General features: G+C 37.6%; 1 pseudogene; it reads right to left on the bottom strand.

Moving 5' to 3' along the window:
- Positions 1 to 5662: 5662 nt before the first annotated feature.
- Positions 5663 to 10255, bottom strand: LOC129066858 (heterogeneous nuclear ribonucleoprotein A1-like; annotated as a pseudogene).
- Positions 10256 to 12757: the final 2502 nt, after the last annotated feature.

Raw genomic sequence — 12757 nt, 5'->3', positions numbered from 1 at the left:
ATAATTATGCAATGAAAGTCATTGCTACATCAAGCAGTGATAACAAGTATAAATGACTAATACTATGTTTTCTGCTATTTCACTATTTTGTTGGAGTGCAAGCTGTCAGCTAGCCAGCGAACTCACGCTGAATGGCCTTAGGGAGAGATAAGGGCAGTCACCAAGTGGGAGAAAAGGAACAGAAAAAAGGTATGCATTTTGAAGAAGTCAGGCCCTAGAACTGCATAACCGTCTTACACAGGGTGAGTTTACAATTAAACATGGCCACAGAGAAAAGAATCAGCTTCTTTTCTATCAAACATGGCTTTAAAGACCCAAGCTCTGTTTGATGAATTTATGAAGAGACTTCTGTTTTTCCTACCCTAACACAGTCGATCTTATTATAAATGAAACTCTTTTCTAGAAGTTTCATTACCTGAATATGTCAGTCAGTTTCTAGCCAGGGAAGAGAAAGATTTCTGGTTATTTCATCAACTGGAATGGTTAGTAACATGAATGTTAAAAACAGAATCGTAATAAGGAATTGGTTGCAAATGTGTTGGCAGGACTAAGGGAGCAAAATGGCATGGAGGTGGTACCCAGGATTCCTCCCTCTGAATCAGACTGTCCTGGAACAAGGATCCAGTACTTGTCACACCGTTGTTGACTGTGAGGGTCTGGGAGCTTGTGGTCCCACTGATTCTCCTGTAACTACCAATGATGCTGTTCATACTGACCTCCCCACTGCACAGTAGAGGTTATGCTACTGTTACAGACACACCCTCTTAGCTGCTGTAACTGTAAGTTTGTGGGGGCTCCACAAGAGGGGAAGAAATCATAGTTGGACCAGGTGATTGTAAAAGTTGGTAATTAATTGGGATACATTAGACAGGTACTTGTGAAGCAGCAGCCAAAGGGTGATAACCTTGATTTGAAATGAATGCATATTGACTGTATAATCACTAGTCATTATATTTATAGTGAATACTAATAGCATGTCTATTACTGGCACTACACTGCAGTAAAAGAATTGGAAGGTGAAAGAATTAGCCAAAAAACATACACTTCATAACACATAGACACAGGCAACAGTGTGGTGACAGCCAGGGGGAAGCGGGGGTGGAGGTAGGTGAATCTGGGGTGAATCTGGGGTGGGGGATGGGGACGGAGATGGCTTGGTGCAATGGGTGCAGAATGCAGTGTGCAGATAATGTTTTATTGAGTTATACACTTGAAACCTGTATGGTTTTGTGAACCAATGTCACCTCAATAAACTCAATTTAAGAAAAATAATCAAATTCTATGTTCAAAAACAGCTATGGGCACTATTTCATCCTTAGTAAAGTCCAGGCAGGGGTAGGGAGCAGACTCTGCTGTGGAAGGGGTTAGTGTGTTTTCAAGTGAACACAGTTTTGTTGACTCATGTTAGGCAGAATTATGACCTTGTTACTGTCTTTACTTGTATGTAGAGACTGAGTATAGATAGGTTAAGGGTATAGATAGATAGAGATTGGGTGTAGACAGCTGCATATGCATGCCAAGTTGACAAGGAGTGGACTTGTGCTGGCTAATTTTACCTGTCAATTTGATTGGGCCATGGGGTGGTCTAACACTATTCTGGGTATGTTTGTGAGGCTGTTTCCATTACTGATTAGCATTTAAATCAAAGACTGAGTGAAGAAGATTGCCCTCCCCAAGGTGGGTCAGCCTCATGCAATGCTTAAAAGGCCTGACCAGAATAAGAGGTTGAGTAAGAAAGAATTCTGTCTCCTGACTACCTTCAAGTTGGAACATTTGCCTTCTCCTGACTTCAGACTCAGATTGGTACCTGCATATTGGCTCTCCTGGGAATCAGCCCTTCAGATTCAGACTGGAAATACACCATCAACTCTTGTGGGTCTCGTGCTTGCCAAATGCAGATCTTGGACTTCTCAGCCTCCATAATCACATGAACCAATTTTTTATAGTATAAGAATATAGTCCTTGCCAGTGTGCCTTAGTTGGTTGGAGCATCAGCCCATAATCAAAGAGTTGTGGGTTCAATTCCTAGTAGGGCACATCCCAACTTGCAGGTTCAATCCCCAGTCCAGGAGTGTACAATCCCTAATTCAGGCATGTACAATCCCTGGTCCAGGTATGTATGATCTGTGATCCGGGCATGTACAGGAGGCAACCAATCGATGTTTTTCTCTTACATCAATGTTTCTCTCTCTCCCTGCTCTTCTCTCTAACAGCAATGGGGGGGGGGGAATGTTCTCAGGTGAGGATTAAAAAAAAAGAATATATGTAAATATATATAATATATGTAATAAAGAGTATATATAATATATATTATAAAGAACATATATTATAGATAGAGACATAGATATTTAAGAACTGAAACATTCATTAGATGAATACAAGACAAAATAGTCCCTATGGAGAATCAAGTTAGTGAAATGCAAAATCAAATGGAAGAAATATCTCAAAGGCCAAGCAAACATGTAAAGAAATAGAAATAATAAGGAAAAAGATAAACCACTTGGAAAATAAATAGAGGAGACCTAAACATTACCAGATTAGAGGACAGGAACAGAGAAGAAGGTGGTAAAACAACATAATAACCAGCCCTATGTGATTAACAGCCTTGGCAGAAAATGAATGAAAACAGATGAATTAATGGCCTTTGGAATCCCTAAAAGGAAACTGGGTTTAACAGCCAAAGAGAAGAGGTAGTTCAGGAACACTGTCACAGTGATGATTAAAATGTTGAGGGGTAGAATTGAACAAAGGTGTGTCAAAGACAGTTAGGAAGCCTAAAAGGTCTGGAGTGTGTGTATGTGTATGTTTCTGGACACTTTTTATTCACAAGTGGGTAAAATTATGTGCTTTCTAATGATGCTGGCCATAGCGGTGGTTAGTAGTGCGAAAATAAAACTGGAATCAAGGACATATGGGTTCTGGTCTTAACTCTGTCACGAACCGACCCTAGGACAAGTCATTTAATTTGATTAAATCTAAATTTAGTCATTATACACAATCCCTAGTCTTTCTAGACCTCCTTAAAGTACAGATAGGAGGAGACAAGATCACTGGTCTCCAGATCGCTATGAGAAACTGCAAGTTCCAAGTCTAAGGACTCTACTTTGCTAGACGTGGAATGAGTTGTAATGTTGATTTTTTAAAAGCTCTTCTGGTGACCCTGAAACAAAGCCAGTTTTGGGAGCCCCTGGTCTGTATGACCTCTATTGTTCTCTCCAGCTCTTAAATCCCTGAGTGATCTCTAAGGTACCAAGAACAAATGCCCATCCATCAAATTGGCTGTTTGATTCACATGAGGCACAGAAGTAACAGGGATGTTTGGTTTTCAAACAGATTCAATTACCAGGCACTGTTAAATTTGTATTAGTATTTGATTGTAGGGAAAGAAAAAGCACTTGGCATAAAATATATACCTTTGTGTGAACAACATGCCTATAAACCGAATGAGTAAAGGAATTAAAGGGGGCTAAGCACAGACTGGTAGATAAGTCTATCACAAGAGCTAGAAAAAATAGGTATACTTTCCCAAGAAACTAAATGAAAGTCATAAGTATAGAGAGAGCAAATGTTTTCATTTAATATTAGCTTTTCTTTTCTGAGAACCCACTGTTGAATGTGCAGTGGCCTCGCTTGGGCAATGACACACAGGGGCAGGGATCTGATTATACTGTATCTACAGGGAAAATAGCTCATTTAGGGCTGTTCGCGTTCTTCAGGTTTATTACTTACATTTATTAAGGGTACAGTATTGCTGCACTCACTTTTCTTAGGGGCTTCTTAAAACCACAATCATGAAAGTTTAATTTTTCACAAATATGTATGTATTCTGCCTTATCTAGATCCAAAAATTCTTTTTGAGCTTGAAATATATTTTGTGACTCCTTTAAAATATTTTGAAGCCTCTATTTGATTAAAAAAATTTATATTGCATTTCCTTATTCAACATTAATTACACTGTAATTATTCATTTTTTTGTAATAACTCATTTTATCAAACCTCCCTGGGACATCCTGAGATACTTATGAACTCACCATTATGGTGATTTGACTTTCATTTACAAGAGAATGTACTACTATCTAGTCATCCCATTTTCTAAGAAACTCTCTCTCTACTCTTAAATTAGAAACCAAGTCTGACTTTTAACCTTTGTGGTCTGTGATAAAAGTGTTTTTAAAGTCTTCTTTTAATGAACAATATCATTATTTCATCACTTGTATTTATCTAATTTTGTAAGGTATCCAGGGCAAGAGCATCTGTGAAATCCAGATTAACAATACTTACTGCCATATATATTTAAAAACTAAATTAACTTCTCCTACATTCATACAGCTCCTTGGGAGCATGTCAGAAACATAATACTCATCCTAATCTAGAGATCTGGAAAGACAAAGTATTAGAGAAGGAAGGGAGCTGAGACCTCATCAAATGGAACTTCTTCCTTATTTGGAAACTATATCTCTACCCTGAAACATGGGTACTCAGCTTCTGCATGAATTCCTGGGACAAGGAGAGAACCAGAACCAATGCTGGAAACTCTAACAGTTACTTGGAAAAACCATTATTATGCAGAGCTGTTTACTCCAAACTTCACAGTTCTGACCTATGAATAACAGAGTAAGGCTAATCTTCCCATCACAGCTGCCAAAATACTTCAAGACATTTCAAAGTTGGACATGCCTACTTCCTAGTGCTACTCCCCCCATAATTGTTTTTCTAGGTCCCTTTCTTTCACCCAGACTCCTTCCTTTAGACAGGCTGTATTTCCAGAATAAGAATGTTTTTGTCTACAGAGGGATTGATACCTCTTTTAGAACTTAAAATTAAATGTTTATTATAGAAACCCTGAAGATTTCATCTGATATTGTGTAAGTATTTATCAGGCACCACATGTTCTTCTTTATGAACTTATTAGTCACTGGACTACTTCTCCCAAGCAAAGACAGTATCACATTCATCTTTGAGTCCTCAAAAGCTAAAAAATTGCTAGCACATGATAAGCATTCAATAAATGTTGGCCTTAACTAATGAAATCTAAGACACCTCAATTGAATTTTTTCAAGGGGATATTAATCCATTTGATTACACATGATAACGGATGATACACAAGCTTCATTCCCATGTAAAATTTTATCTGGTACCATAACTTAATTTAGATATATTGCATAGCATGTGCCAAGCAATCATTAATAATCAAATAAGCTCAATGACTGCTTGGGTGATCCTTTTAACGGTGAACTCCAAGTAACAACATGGTAACTGTCAATTCTGCTACACCAAGGTTTCTGAAGTCATTGGCTTCTGTGCCCAAGAGGTTGTAAATAAATTTCAGATGGAACCTAGCATTACCCTGAAGGAATTCCAACATCACACTGTCGGGCAATTTACCAAGACGGCTTCAGGGTAGACTAACTTTACACAGCGCATTTAAAAAAGATACATTTATTCAGCATCATGATCAGAATATTACACTTAGCAATCAACAGCATGGGTACAAAACAAAACTACATTAAAACCCTCTGCTGGAATGCTGAGTATTGTCTAAAACATGTCTTCTTTGTAGCAGCTAGGCCCTGCCGCCACTGTGCTTGGCTGAGTGCACAAATCTGTTGTAACCCGTAGCTTTCCTGTCACTTCTCTGGCTCTCCTTTCCTGCTTTGCTTTGTTAAAACCTTCTGCCATTGCCATACCTACTGCTGCTCCTGGAACCTCCACAGCCAACTTGGTTTTGTGATTTAGCGAAGTACTGGCCTCCGCAGCAGCAGGGGCCAGAGCTTCTGCCTCCAAAGTTTCCTCCTCTCATGGGTCCAAAATTTGAATATTGATTGCAATCGTCAAAGTCATTATAGCTTCCGCCACCTCCCATGTTGCTTCTACGACCATCGCCAAAGCCCCCTCCTCCTTCGTGAAGGCAATTGCAGCTGCCGCTCCCACTGGGGCCGCTGACCAGGCTTCCACAACCCTGTACACCACTTGCATGTCCTCTGCCTCCTCCAGAGTTACCAGGGTTGCCTCCTCCATAACCACCATCATTACCAAACCCATTCTATTCATCCCCACTGCCACTACGCCTACCCCCACCACAGCTGCCACCAAAGCCACCTCAACCACTGATGTTTCCTCTGTGACCAAAGTTGTCATTCCCAGCGAAACCACCTCCATGACCTCCTCCAAAGTTTCCAGAAACACTTCAACCTCTTTGGCTGGATGAAATAGTAGCCATCTCTTGCTTAGATAGGGGGGCTTTCCTTACTTCACAGTTGTGGCCACTTACAGTATGGTATTTCTGAATGATAATCTTGCCTACAGCGTCATGGTCATCAAAGGTGAGGAAAGCAAATCTAAATCTTCTCTTTTAGCCACTGCCTTGGTCACTGTTCAAAATAGTCTCTTAGGTGATGTTTTCCAGTTTTCTTCTTTAATAGCCCTGACAAAACTCTTTTTCACAGTTAGGTGGGCACAAGGGCTTTGAGAATCTTCTCTTGAGACAGCCCTCTTTTATTCCACAACTCTTCCATCCACCTCTTGTGGCCTTGTGTACCTGAACGCCTCCACCTCCTCCACAATGGCGAATGTGACAAACCCAGAGCCTCTGGAGCGCTGGCTGTTTGGATCTCTCATTGCCATACAGTCCCTGAGCATTCCCCTTTGCTCAAAATGAGTCCTCAGACTCTCATCAGTTGCTTCGAAGCTCACACCTCCAATAAAGAGCTTCCACAGCTGTTCGGGCTCTTTGAGAGACTCTTAGACATGACGACTTTAAGGATGCTTACTTGGCGGCAAAGTCCATTGAATTTTTTAAAACCCAGTCATTCATAATTAATTGCATATTAAACACCTCTCTTCTCCAAGATCTGCAGATGAATGGAAATCCAGCTGTTTGCATGGAAAAAAGGGCTCCTGTGGATGCAATATGGAGGTTCTGTGCTACTGTTATTTCCCCCGTAAATTTTCTTTTGCATAAAATCCGCTATTTTTCAGGAGGATATTATTTTTACTACCTTCCTGATTATTTACAAAGCCATGCATTATATTCCAATCCCTCTTTTATAAAACATTGTAATAGAGGTATATTTTCCTTTTATAGCCCATTTTTTAAAGTCATTCATTAAAATCTGAGCTATAAATAACAGTAACAAAAGTTTTGCAACTGGACATCCTGCATCTTGGACACTTTTCAAAGCACTTGTCAAATATATGGAATTATCATCATCCAGTCCTTGTGACATATGTGTAATTCCCTAGTCTTTCTTCCTTTTATAAAAAGAAGTCATATAATTGCTGTTAAAAAATTCCTTGATCTAAGAAATATCTATTTAACTCATAGTTGTTACACCCCAAACTCTCCTGGACAGTCATTTCCCCTCAGGAAGCCCTAGAGTAACCCGTATTTCTGAGACCAAGGCTATTTTGCACCCAAATATTTGCGAGTGCCTTAGGCATCCCCGCAAGAGCCCAAACAGTAATCCCTCATTTTTGTAGCCAGTTTACCCAGGCCCCAGAGGTCACCCTCTATCCTGTCCACCTTTAACAACAAAATTAGGGTAAACTTAGGGTTCACATAAACTTTGCCTCTCTTCAAAGAAGGCCACACAAATTCTCAAGGTAATAAGCCAGGAGATAAAGCACCTCAGAAGAGCAGCCTGCACTAATATTTCTGTTGATGATCTAGTCATATCTGTTGAAAAGCTACCTGCTACAAAGGCCTCCAGAATATAAGTGCTCAACGCCAGGCCCACCAAAGTGATTTGCCAGGGCTGGTAGAACATGGGAAACAAATAGCGACCAGGAGTAACTTCATTTCCTGAAAAAATTTATTCCAGAAATTACACACATGCATGCATGCACACACACTCACACACTGTGCTACTCTATGTAACAGACATAGCTTTTTAAATTTAATTTTGAGCAAATTAAACTTTACAGTGTGACATATTTGAGAATGGGAGGAGAAGGAGGCTATTTCAGGGAAGTATCAAGCCTATATTTCAGACTGAGGTATCAGGTTTCAAAATATCTTTTTGTTGTTTCTAGCTTTGTTTTCCTTTTTTTTTTTTTTTTAATTTCTTCTTTCTCATGCTATGTAATTATCTTGGTTAAATCCTTGGGCCAAAAACCTCCCATGTTATGTTTTTTTATCAGTTGCAGTGGATGCTATTTTGATCTGTCCAGCATGTTACAACCTGACAGCGTTCATTTGTTTCATTAAAGTTCCCATATTTCCCTTTAAATGTAAGCAGATTTTGAAACTAATTTGAAAACATTTTAAAATAAAATCGTATAAGTTCTTATTGGTAGTGATAAAGACACCATAATGCCATCGCAAATTCAAGGTTTAAACCTAAATACTTTCAAGGGTAAATACTGAATTAAGCCATGCTTCATTAGCCAGACTTCTGTCGATTAAATATCATAATTTTGTTGATAGGAAGAATTGTAAATGTCTCTTAAAGAAAATTATTTTGCAAAGATGGAATTGTTAAATATGTAATTGTAAATAGCATCTATAGTGTTTCAAATATTAAAAGAAAAAAGTTTCATACCCAAATCAAAAAAGAATATAATGTAGATTCTCCCCCTCAGTTTTTGTTTCTGTGTCTGTGTTTGTTTACCAAAAACTTAGTAATTTAAAAGTGGTATTTGCATGAAGTCATTGCATAGTTATCTTTAGAGAAAATCAAATAATAGGTTTTGAATTCAGAAAAAAGAAAATAAAGATAGAACATAGAAAGAATCAAATAAGTACATAAGAAAAAATGAATAGTTGGCAATCATTGCCCTTGACAAACTGGTTCCCAGAAGGGATCTTAAATCACCTATAAAGTTTATATGATATTCAACAATTTTTTATTCTGAAACTTGCTGTACTTCCTATATTTGTGTCAGTTCTAATGATTATCAAAAATTGTCTCAATTATAAGTATTATTGAATGATATAGTACAAGCAGTTCATAATTATAAAAATATTCATGTATTCTTTGATATGGACTAGATGCTGGAGATACAATCAAAGGCAAAAATCAACCACTGTCTCCCTCCTCATGAATTTTAGTCTAGAGGTGCAGTTAAACGTTAATCTCATAAGTATATCATAGCAACTGTGCTTAAGTGCCACACGGCAAAAGTCCAGGGTGTTATAAAAGTGGGTACCCAGAGAGATTTGATCTGAAGTAAGAGGGTGAACAAAGGCGGCTTGTCTTCTACGTTTCCTGGGAAACAGTGCAGAGGAATGCAAACACAGTCCTAGTGGCTAGTTTTGTTTTGTTTGTTTTTAAAGGTCTGACATCCTGGTGAACTGAGTTTGCTCAATTTAGTGTTATATTATGCTGCCTGTCCCCCTCCCAAGAGAAAATGATTTTAAAAATCAAAATGTTCTCTTGACCTTTATGTAAAGTTAAGCCTTTAAGTAGAGGATTATGATATAGAATGGTACAGATAAGATCTCTTTCTTGACATTCTTCTTCAAATCTATACCAAGTTTATATTTTTTCAATGCCTACCACAATATAAAACAGGCTTAAACATAATGTAAAAAGTGGATGATATAAAATCACCTCTTGTTTTGTATAATAAAATATCTATTATGATAAATAATCTTGGTTTTAACAAAGCACAAAGAGAGGCATAACTCCTGTATAGCTGAAACTAATACAAAGTAATATTGAATGTAAGCTGTAATTTAAAAAAAAAAAAAAACACCAAAAAAAGAGAGGCATAAGTCATATATAGCATAGATTTACATATTGCAGAAACAGCATTTTTAATGTCCAGCATCAAAAGAAAGGCATCTTTTTTGTCATAGATCCATATGCCAAAGTACAAGTGTTTAAATATCCAAAAGCTTTCTAATTCTGCTCAAGTACTATTTAGACATTTAAAAAATAAACTTAACTGTGAACATATGTAAGGTTAATTCACCCTGAAATCTTCTGCATTTGTGTGGACTTGAAAGTTTAAATATTTTAGCAATCTAAGATGAATAAGACATACTTAACTACTTCCCCTTGTCTTATCCCTTGTGTTGATTACTAAGCAAGATGGAGAGTCAGTACATAGCTACATGTACTTGTAGAGAAGCACTGTTTTTGCCTGTATGGTCTGAATGGCTTAGTCTTGAGGAAATGTCAACATCTTCTTACCAACCCATTATCCTGTCACTCTACCTTTTTTTATTTCAGGGTCTTTGTCAACTTGTACATCTTTTCAAATTTCTACTAATGAACTCTGAGAATATGTACTTACCTTCTGGGTAAGACATGTATAATTTGCCTTCATATCTGAATATGAAAACAAGGGACTAGAGCTTATTTCCTTTTAAAAGTCACAAGGCAAGAAATATAGAAAATTAGGGAACTTTTGATATTATAACAAGCTTTGCTAATACCCCAAAATTCTAGATAAAATGTTAATATCAGTGAATGAAATCAAAGAACTAAATAAATGGAATGATATTCCTTGGTCATGAATAGGAAAACTCAATATCGTCAAGATATCAGTTCTTCCTAACTTGATCTGTAGAGCCAATGCAACCCTAACTAAAATCTCAGAGACTTATGTTATGGATATCAACAAGCTGATTCTAAAGTTAATATAGAGAGGCAAAAGACCCAGAACAGCAAACACAACATGGAAGGAGAAGAACAAACTTGGAAGACTAATGCTATCCAATGTCAAGACTCATTACAAAGCTACAGTTATCAAGAGAGTGTGGAGTTGGTGAAAGTCTAGACAAATAGAGCAATGGAACAGAATAAAGAGCCCAAACATAGACCCCCCCATAAATAGGATCAACTAATCTTTGAAAAAGGAACAAGGGCAATACAGTGAGACAAAATAGTCTGTTCAACAAATGGTGCTTGAACAACAGAACATCCACATGCAGGAAAAAAAAAAATTAACCTTGGCACAGACTTTACACCCTTCACAAAAATCAACTTCACAATGGATCATAGACTACAAAACTCCTAGAAGATAACATAGGAGAAAACCTAGGTGATCCTGGGTAAGGCATACCTTTTTTTACACAACAATAAAGACGTGATCCATGAAAGAAATAACTGATAACCTGAACTTCATTATAATTAAAAAATATTGTTTTGCAAATCATATTATCAAGAGAATAAAAAGACAAGACATAAAAAGGGAGTAAAATATTTGCAAAAGATGCATCTAATAAAGGGCTGTTATCCAAAATAGACAAAGAACTCTTAAAGCTCAACAATAAGAAAACAAACAAACCCAATAATAAGAAAACTCAAAACTGATTCAGAAATGAGCCAAAGACCTTAACAGATACCTGACCAAAGGAGATACAGTGATAGCAAGCAAAAAGAAAAAAGAAAAAAAAAAAGGCATATTCAAAAATGCTCCACACCATAAGTTATCAAGGAAATGGAAATTAAAGTAACAGTGAGCTACCACTACATATGCATTAGACTGGCCACAGTCTGGAACACTGACAATACCAAGTGTTAGAGAGGATGTGGGTGGGAATGCAAAATGGTACGGCCACTTCAAAAAATTGGCAGTTTCTTGCAAAACTAAACATACCCTCAGCATATAATTCAGCAGTCATACTCCTCAGTATTTACCCAAAGGAGCTGAAAACATGTCTGCACAAAAACCTGCACAAGGATGTTTATAGCAGCTTTATTTATAATTGTCAAAATTTGGAAGCAACCAAAGGATGTCCTTCAGTATGTGAAGGGATAAACTGTGGTACATCCAGACAATAGAATATTTATTCAGTGATAAAAAGAAATGAGCTATCAAGCCATGAAAATATATGATAGGAACCTTAAATGCATATTAATTAGTGAAAGAAGCCAATCTGAAAAGGTTACATACTGTGTGATTCCAACTCTATAACATTCTGGGAAAGGCAAAACTATAGACACTCAAAACTATAAGTGGCTGACAGGTACAGTGGAATGGGGGTTAGGGGAAGATGAGTAAGCAGAGTGCAGAGGATTTTTAGGGTAGTGAAACTACTCTGTATGATACAATCATGGATATGCCGTTATACAATTTGTCCAAATGTATAGAACGTACAACACCAAAAGTAAACCTTAAGGTAAACACGGATTTCTGCAATGTGTCAATATAGGTTTATCCTTGGTAAGAAGGTAAGAAAATATATCTTTGTGCTCTGGCCAGGTGGCTCAGTTGCTTGGAGCACTGGCCCATACACCAAAAGGTTGAGAGTTCAATCCCTAGTTGGGGCACATACAGGAAGTAGTTGATCGATGTTTCTCTCTCACATTGATACTTGTCTTTCTCTCTCCTGCTCTCCATCCCTTCCTCTCTCTCTAAAATCAATAAACATATCCTTGGGTGAGGATTAAAAAAATGTGTCATTCTGGTGAATGCCGATGACTGTGGGGAAGCTCTGCCTCCATGCCTGCAGCAGGGGACATAGGAGAAATCTCTGCACCTCCCTCTCAACTTTGTTATAAACTTAAAACTGTTCTAAAAATTTAAGCCTTTTAAAAAATAATATCACAAAGCATAGCTTAGGTAGAAAGACAGAAAAGGAACTCCTGAGTGATCAGGAGCTATGAAAGAACTCAGAACCAGGAGGAAAAGCATGAGCTGCTGATGTATAGGGACTGGGGGGTCAAAAGGAAATGGGTCACGGTGTTCCTTAACATCTGTCTTAAATTCCACCTGTTCTTATACTAATCAGTATTTTCTATTCTTTCTATCATAAAAGCTATTTTGTTTTATGTACCCAAATTATTTTTAAACATTTTTATTGCTT

Source organism: Pteronotus mesoamericanus, unplaced genomic scaffold, assembly GCF_021234165.1.
Source record: "Pteronotus mesoamericanus isolate MK-2021 breed Mesoamerican mustached bat unplaced genomic scaffold, CSHL_Meso_final contig_20, whole genome shotgun sequence".
In the NCBI taxonomy this organism is placed as follows: domain Eukaryota; kingdom Metazoa; phylum Chordata; class Mammalia; order Chiroptera; family Mormoopidae; genus Pteronotus; species Pteronotus mesoamericanus.
This window is presented reverse-complemented; position numbering and strand designations above follow the sequence as displayed.